Source organism: Octopus bimaculoides, chromosome 25, assembly GCF_046866305.1.
Source record: "Octopus bimaculoides isolate indiv1 chromosome 25, ASM4686630v1, whole genome shotgun sequence".
Classification (NCBI taxonomy): domain Eukaryota; kingdom Metazoa; phylum Mollusca; class Cephalopoda; order Octopoda; family Octopodidae; genus Octopus; species Octopus bimaculoides.
The window spans coordinates 34,719,485-34,729,490 of record NC_142952.1 but is presented as its reverse complement, the minus strand read 5'-3'; positions in this window follow the sequence as shown (position 1 = coordinate 34,729,490).

Here is a 10,006-nt window from a genome sequence, read left to right as displayed (position 1 = left end):
GAATGTGTGTGCTTTCCATGTATTTTCTACCTTGTCTTGCTATTTTAGAAGGTAACGAAAAAATATGCTGTATTTTAAGTTAATTTAGCAAAACAGTTGCAAAGGAAGCGATTGAGAGAAAAAAATTAGGAGAAAATGAGGTGGGGAGAGGGACAGGGGGGGAGAGGGACAGGGAGAGAGAGATGGACAGAAAAAGAGAGGGGAAGAGAGAGAAAGTGAATGATGAATGAATATAGAAGGAAAGAAAATACAATTTGATAATTGATCCCATTTAATGAAAATGCAGACGATCAGAAACTTCATGAATTTGTATTTATATTTAAATATCAAAATTTTTAATATTATTGAGACTCCTCATATTGTGGTGTCGGTGGTGGATGGTGTTAAGGCTGTGAGCTGGCAGAATCGTTAGCACGCTGGATGAAATGCTTGGCGGCATTTCGCCTGTCGCTACGTTCTGGGTTCAAATTCCGCAGAGGTCGACTGTGCTTTTTATCTTTTCGAGGTCGACAAATTAAGTACCAGTGAAGCATCAGGGTCGATGTAATCGATTAGTACCCTCCCCAAAAATTTCAGGATTTGTACCTATAGTAGAAAGTAGTATTATTATTAATTATTATTATTATTATTATTACTATTGTTATTATTATTATTATTAGGGCGGTGAGCTGACAGAATCATTAGGACAGCGGGTGAAATGCTTAGCGACATTTTGTCCGTCTTCATGTCCTAAATTCAAATTCCGTCGATGTCAACTTTGCCTTTCATCTTTTTGGGATCAAGAGAATAAGTACCAGTTAAACACTGGTTCATATTTGCCTATTCAAGTTCCAATGCACGCACACACGTGTATGTATATATATATATATATATATATATATATATATATATATATATGTATATATATATATATATACATATATACATATACACACATATACACACATATATACATATACACACATATATACACATAATATATATATATACACGAGCGGACAAACGAAGGAAGGGCACACAATACGTTTGTACGGCACAAAACAGCTTCATTCAAATTCCATGGTACTTCAATTGTCAGGCTTCGAAACTTGAAGTACCACGGAAATTGAATCGAACTGTTTGAGATATATATATATATATATGAGACACAGAGATGTATAAAGGGTCTTGTGGCTATTAAATTCCAATCAAAATGCACTGAATAATCTGAAGCAACGCAACGGGATCGAAATCGAAGTAGGAACTCTATGGATGTGAAACGAATATTTTTGGATGCATAGAGCAATGCTGTTCCCCACATTTGCCTTATATTCCCATGTGGTATCCAAGTAAGGTCAAGTGACCCGAGGCGATGAGACCTCAGTATCTCCGCTATGAAAGCATTGCAGATACTTTAACACTTTACGAATAACTGTATTATCAGCGCTTGTCTGATGATACAAAACCATTCCCGATCGATTCGGCCAGTTATTAATCAGTCTCCTCTTTATTTAATCTCTCCCTAACATTTTATATACTACTCTTCCAGTCTCCGCGCCCCCTCTCTCTCTGTCTGTGTCTTTCTTTCCGTTTTCTTGCCATCGATTCTCTAATTCTTATTAACCAATTTACAAACAGGGAGCAAGTGGAACAAACAAAACAAATCTAATATGAGTTTATTCCAAAAAGGGGCCACGATGTAACAGTGCTGAGGCTGGATGGGTGTGAGGGGCATATAGCCTGCAACGGAATAGAAACAACTCAGCTGCTCTCCCTTTTTTTCTGCCAAACCAGCTACCCCTCCCCCACACCAACTCTATTTCGTCAGAGAGGTCGGCCATTTTGTATCTTTGATAACGAACCATAAATCTAATAGAGGCGATTAACAATAAGGATTTTTAGGTTTATATATTTTTTGTTTTGTTTTTACACATTATTTTTATTACATTTTACAGAAGGTCGTAGCAAGTTGCCAATTTTGCAATCAACGCCCACAAGCAAAGGTTTAAGCTAAGCCGTGCCATTTAAACTAACGAGTTATACAAACACCAACGAATTTTCCATGGCTAAATATAGGCTCCTTTATTATTGGTAGCTCTTAGGAATTGGCAGATTCCACCTAAAGAGTATTTGTTAAAGATATAATCAAATACCTGCTTCTGTGTATGCATGTATGTGTATATATATATATATATATATATATATATATATATATATATATATATATATATTTGTGTGTGCGTGTGTGTGTGTGAGGATTATGCATATATTTATTAAGGAAATAAAGTTTATAATGTAGAATAAGAAAAAGGTAAAACAAACGAATCATAAACACATTTACATAAATATATACACACTTATACAAATATATAGATTTATATATATATATATATATATATATATATATATATATATATATATATATATATATGAATATATTCATGGGTACAGATTCTCATATATCGGTATGCACACACAAACACATATACAGTGATATATGCATGAATATACACACGCGCGCGCATACACTCAAACAAAGCATCTTCTTTCTAAGGGAGCAGTAAAACTCGGGTCGAATAAAAAGGAACAGCAAAAGAATCAAAGGTATATATATATATATATATATATATATATATATATATATATATATAGACACCCACAGAGGTATATAACCATAATAAGCATAGGAATATATATGCATACATAGTCATCTAAACATACATACATACATACATATATATATATAGATACATACCAACAGAGATATATAGCTATAGCAAACATAGGCATATATATGCATACATAGTCATCTAAACACACACACACACACACACACACACATACATACATACATATATATATAGTATAAATATGTGTGTGTGTGTGGAGGAAGGTGCGTGTATTTAAAAACTTACGTGTGTAGAATATGAAAGAAAAGTGTACTCGATCTTGTAGGTTATGACGTGTTTCTATTGAAATTCGGAAACTCCACAAAACCTTCCTCAGTTTCCGACCTTCGGACAATATTATGATCAATGGAACAGGGGAAATTGTATGTAATATAATAGAACATGTCTAGAATATTTTAATATCGTGACACGCTTACAGGGAGGGGCGAGAATAAACATACAGGATTTTATATTCATTAAGCAAAATAACAGCTTTTTTGAAAATTTATTGCGAAGATAGATCAGTAAAATGGCGGGTGGCTGGTGCGTCAAAATAAGCGTGTATAGAAATGAAAAATAAATTAATATAGAAAGGCGGGTATATGAATATATATAATATAAATTATGTGAGCGCAGATAGGAAATTATAGCTGAACTGTACAAGGCATGCGAGAGTAATAACTGACAAGTTTAAAGGATAAAAAAAAAATGAAGTTTGAACGAAAAGAATTCACTACAATTTATTATTATTTTTTACCCCATTTTAGAGAATTCCTGCCATTAAAATGTTTTATTTTTTTTATATTTTTCCCTCCCCTTTAAACTTAGAACCTATTCCTGCTCCATCCTTTCTACATTTTAACTATAATTTTCCATCTGCGTTCAAATACACGTTTGTTTAATATATTGCCATTTTTATTCATATACATACATTTCTATGCTTGTTTATTTCCATTTTCTATAGACAAATATTTTTGTTCCCTATTTTGTCCTTTCTTCGGTTTCACCTCCCAAAAGATTTTTCAAATAACAGCAATTTTTGTTAATGAATGAGATCCAGTGGCATTTTTTTTCTGTTTCTATTCCAATCAAAATTAGTTATGATAATCAAATATTTCCTACATATTTTGTTATAAACCAATTCCATTGATGCGTTTATCACAATACTTCGAAGGTCGTTAAGAGAAATTCGGAGGAATAATTTTAATTTTACACTCATGCACACACAGATAAATAGACATATATATATATATATATATATATATATATATAAACGCACACGTACAAACACATACACATTTATAAATTCACACAAATACATACACACACATTCATATAGGGGTATACATATAAATGTACATACTCATCAATACACACATAAACGCATATGAATGCATATGTGCACGCTACAGCGAGCGTACAAAAAACACAGACACACACAGATATATATTACACACACACACACAAACATTTATATTTTATTTCCAGTATGTCTCCGACAAAAACAGACAGAAAATATAAAAAGAACAATAAAAAACAACTAGATAAAACGCGAATGACTAAATATTAAAAGACCAGAAATTGAAAAGCAGAAAATTAAAACACAATAAACTGGAAATAAAATAAAGGAAAAAAAAAACAAATATTTAATCGAAAATACAAATTTTTTTTAAAAAGCCTGATTTAACCAAAAATAAATTCAAAAGATAAATATGCTTGGAAAATAGCCATTATAATTAATTCCAATTTTACCTCGAGTATGACCAGCAGAAAGCCAAAGGAGAATTACTTTGGTAAAGAATGAAATAGCGATTTGTCTTGCCGCTTATTTCACTGCTTCAGTGCATTTTAACCATTTTCTTATCGTTTAATTTCGATTTTTGTGAAGGTTTCTTTTTTTTTTTTTTTTTTGATAATTTTTGTTCATTTTTTTATTTATTATATTCTTTGTTTTGAATATCTGACGTAAGAAATGAAAAATTCAAATAAAAGAATGTATATATTTTGGAAAAGGAGCCTTGAATACGCCCGCTCTCTCCCTCTCATGCGCGCGCGCGCGTGCGTGCGTGCGTGCGTGCGTGCGTGCGTGCGTGCGTGCGTGCGTGCGTGCGTGCGTGCGTGCGTGCGTGCGTGCGTGTACGCGCGCAAATATAGCTATGTAGTAAAAGCACTCACGCAGGCACACACACACATATACATATATGTATTAGATTGATACATTACACACACACACACACACACACACACACATATATATATATTAGATCGATGCATTACACACAACGATATATATATATATATATATATATATATATATTTATATATATATATACTTACACACGTATACACTTAAACAGACATATAAAACCATATACACGCATACATATACAAACATACACTCACACTTATACGTACATATATTTCCTTTTTTTTTTTTCCTTTTTAATGGCTATCTTTATTGTACACCTTTTAGCGTTAATATCTCCATGTCACTGATAGCCGACAACACATTCTTTTCGCCAAGATTCTCTTTTCTGCCAACATATCGATAATTACAGGAACTATTCTACCGTTATTATTGTCTATCACAAAAAAAGAATTCTAGAACCACAACACAGAACCTCTTTCATTTGCCTCTTTCATACTGTACACACACACACACACATATATATATATATATATATATATATATATATATATATATATGTACATACATACACATACACTATTTGAGCGTTGATAATATCATAATCTGATTTTATGATGAAATAAAAAAATTTTATATTTTTAAAATTTATTGAATGTATCTTATCTATAATTTTTTAATCTCTCCAGCCATTTGACTGCGGTCATGCTGGAGTAGTGCTTTAAAAGATTTACACAAATTGACTTCAGTGTTCGTTTCTTTTTAGATTTTAGTCTCACACTTATTCTATCGGTCGCTTATGCGAATCGCTAGTTTAAGAGCACGTACGTAACCAGCACCAGTTTCCAAGCTGTAGTGGATCTCTTTCTATCTTTCTCTCTCTCTCTCTCTCACTCACTCTCACACACACACGATGGGTTTCTTTCAGATTCTGCCAACCAAATTCACTCATAAGGCTTTGGTCGACCCGGAGACAAAAACAGAAGACACTTGACTTAGAACCCACAGGGTGCGACTGAACACGAGACCTTACGGTTGGGAAGCAAACTTACCACACAATATGGTTGTAAGATAGAAATTTAAATGTAATAAAATGTTTTAAAAGAAATTTAAAGTGCCTACAAGACAACTGTAAACCTACTTTTGAGCCACTCTGTGTATATATATATATATACACACACACACACATACATATATAACAGGCAGGTAGATATTTAGATACGCAGGCTGGTAGGCAGACAATTGGGTGGGCGGGCAGACAGACAGGCAAGCAGGCAGATGGACCGGCAGACAGGCAAGCAGATAGAGAGACAGGCAGAGAGTGAGAGAGATAGACAAATATCTATGTGTGCGTATAAGTATATTATGCGTATGGCATACATTTGCATCCACATTATGCATATACACACACATATACACAAGCATGTAATTCACAACACACTGCTTTAACCCAGTAGCATAACGTGTTACCCTTCCCAAAGAAAAAGAGAACACCTTAGAGAATGAAACAGAAGGCTGGTTCTATTTATGAGCGTACCCCAAACACCACAGGAACAATCGGCACCGAGATAATGTCCAGATTGAATCATCTTGAACCAAGTAACTTAATAGAAGATTTCAGAGACTGAAATGGATTTGCCATAAGCTTTGCTTCTGGACAGTAATTCTAGCAGCAATATGGCCACCGTTAACATCTTAACGGATCTTTTCGTAGCGTGCCCTCCAATCTTTAATAGAAGCATTCCAAATAAGAAAAGTTAGAGACTAAAAGGGATTTTGACAGCGTTCCAATATAAAAAGGAAAACTGAAATATTTTCATTACTTATTCGCCATCTTCGTAAATTTTGCACTAACATACATCACACACGTTCCAACATTATATATATCTATCCACATATGTATATATATATATATATATATATATATATATATATATATATATATATATATATATGCATGCACACAGACAATGCACTCGTTTAGATCATATACACACTATGTGCATGGATGTGTGTGCGTGAACGTATTATAAGTTATATACATATATTTATATATACACACACACTATACAATCAACATACGTATGTACAGGCTCACACTCGCTCTTCTAAGCTTTTATAGAACACACATACACACACACACACACGCAGGGACGCACACATATACATGCATAGGTCTGTTCACAAATATTCCTTTATAGACATTTACGCTATCTTCTCCTACTTCACCGTCACTGAGCAATCTTTCTTACAATATTTAATAACTTCAGCCAAGAAATCTTAAATTAAGATGTTATCTTTCAATCCAAATTGACCGCAGTTTCGACACAGATAGCAAAACACCAGCAACCAGATAGAAGAACATACAATACACTCTCGAAATCAATGACAAAAGTCGAATAAATCTAAAGAATTTCATTTTCATTACTGTCATCATTTTAAAGCGATGGATTTACTATAATCGGTGGAGTGTCGGACAATAGATCTTGCGGTATTTTTTCTAGCGTTTCATGCCGTTTACTTTCTCTTTCATATATTTTATGTCGATAAAGTAAATTATCAGTGAAGTACTGGGTCAATATGATGGTCGTTATACGACTTTCTCCACAAAAAGTGTGGCCCCAAGACTACGTAAGAAAGCCAAAATGTAAAAATTGGTTTGAGGACACTCAATAGAATTGACATAATGCGCCACAATATGACCGGGAGTTTCGAGTTCATATACATACATATACATATATATATATATATATATATATATATATATATGTATGTATGTATGTATGTATGTATGTAGGTATTTATGAGCGTGTCTTTGTGTGTGTTTGTCCCCCCCCCCACCACTGATGATAACTAGTGTTGGTGTGTTTATGTCCCCGTAACTTATCGGTTCGACAAAAGAGTCAGATAGAATAAGTACTAGGCCTTAACGGGGGTAAGTCCTGGGGTCGATTTCTTCGACTAAAACCCTTCAAGGCGGTGCTCCAGCATGGTCGCAGTCAGTTGACTGAAACAAGCAAAAGAATACAAACACACCCACATACATGAATGGCCCAAGCAGATAAAATGGTGGGTGGGGGAGTTAGAAAGAAGGTCGAGTCTAAGAGAAGAGGGAAAAGACGAGAAACAGAGAGAAGAAGACATCACCAGCCAATCTGTCTATATAAAAGACACACACACATTATATATATATATATACAGAGGCACACGTATATACACATTCGATAGAAGACAAAGCAGGCATACATAATCAGATACGGCTGTAAAGAAACTAAATTATATATATTTTTGTCATATGAATTAACGACCAAGAAGGCCGACACACTTAAGTGTTTGAAATTAATTTTGTCTCATTTGTATTTTTTTCTTTAAACGGCTGTTTATCAAAATTATTCATTCGGTTGATTTTTTAAAAATGTATTTTAATTCTTTTTGCAATAATTTTGTAGATTAATGTTTCATCATTATTTTTCTTGTATGAAAAAATATTCTATTCCAAACATTATCGTTACTTGTGTATTTTTCGTCTTTCTAATACGTTCATATATACATACATATGGTTTTATGTATACATACATACATACGTATATATATATATATATATATATATACACACAAATCTAGACACACATATATAGGCGTGAGTAGTAATGCTTATCTAAGCACACACACACACACACACACACACACACATCGATACATGTATATATATGTATATTTGTATTCATATATTCATACAAATACACATATATATATAAATATATACTCATGTATTTATAGTTATGTATAAATACACACACACACACACACACACATCGAGATACATGCATCTACAAAATTATAGGCATATGTGTTCTTATGTATACAAGGTCATATATGGATACGTATCTATCTCTGTGTGAGTGTCTCTGTGTGTGCATATTCATATAGACACACACAGCCTGGATAGATAGAAATTTCCTGCAGTTGCTTTTATTTCAAAGGATGCTACAATAGTATTCTTAGTATCGTTACGGCGAAGAGTCTGTGCCTTGGCGAAGAGTCTGTGCCTTGGCGAAGAGTCTGTGCCTTGGCGAAGAGTCTGTGCCTTGGCGCAGGGTAACGCTTGGTGGTTGTATTCTGGTGTGCTTTAGTGACGGAGTGGTTGTGAGTAATACAGCTTCGAGTTCCATATAGCGCTTAGCGTACACACCAAAATGACTGAGTTGAAATTGTGCCTCTGTGTGTATGTATGTATTAATATATGTGTATGTGTGTGTGTATGTGTGTACATATATATATATATATATATATATATATATATATATATATATATATATACACTTATTTGTGTGTGTATATGCTTGTATGTAAAAATGTGTGTGTATAGCACTGGCATTCCGTCGGTATTGACAAGGATTTCAGTTGATCCGATCAACAGAACAGGCTTCTTGCGAAATTAACTTGCACGTGGTCGAGTACTCCACAGACATAAATACCCTTAATATAGTTCTTAGGGAGATTCAGCGTGACACAGAATGTGACAAGGCTGGCTCCCTTTTAATTACAGCTTGTTAGCTGAGTGAACTGGAGCAACATGAAATTAATTGTCTTGCTCAAGGACATAACGCATCGACGGAAATTGAACTCACGACCTTACGATCGTGAGTCGAATACCCTAACCACTGAGCCACGCGCCTTCACATGTGTATATATATATGTCTACTTATTTGTGTATGTATGTATATATGAGTGTGTATATATTCATACATATATATATACATATAAATATATGCATATATGTATATATACATATGTGTGTACGTATATATATATATATATATATATATATACACACACACATATATATATATATATATAATCATTTGTGTGTGTTTAGTTACATTCATGCAGAAGTATATATCTAAATTCTAAACACAGGCACACGTACATTTATACAGACAGGTAGGCACGTGTGTAAGAATGTGTGTTTGTTGTAAACGTAAATGTGCGTGTATAAATATATTTATATACACGCACACATAACACACGCACACACATATGCACACATCATATATGCATACATATTTACACACACATATTTATAAACACTTATATGTACCTTTATAGAGGCATATATGTGTATAAATATATATAAATGTATATATATATGTATGTATACACGTACATAAACACACATCCATACACGTATATACACATGCTATAGAACATA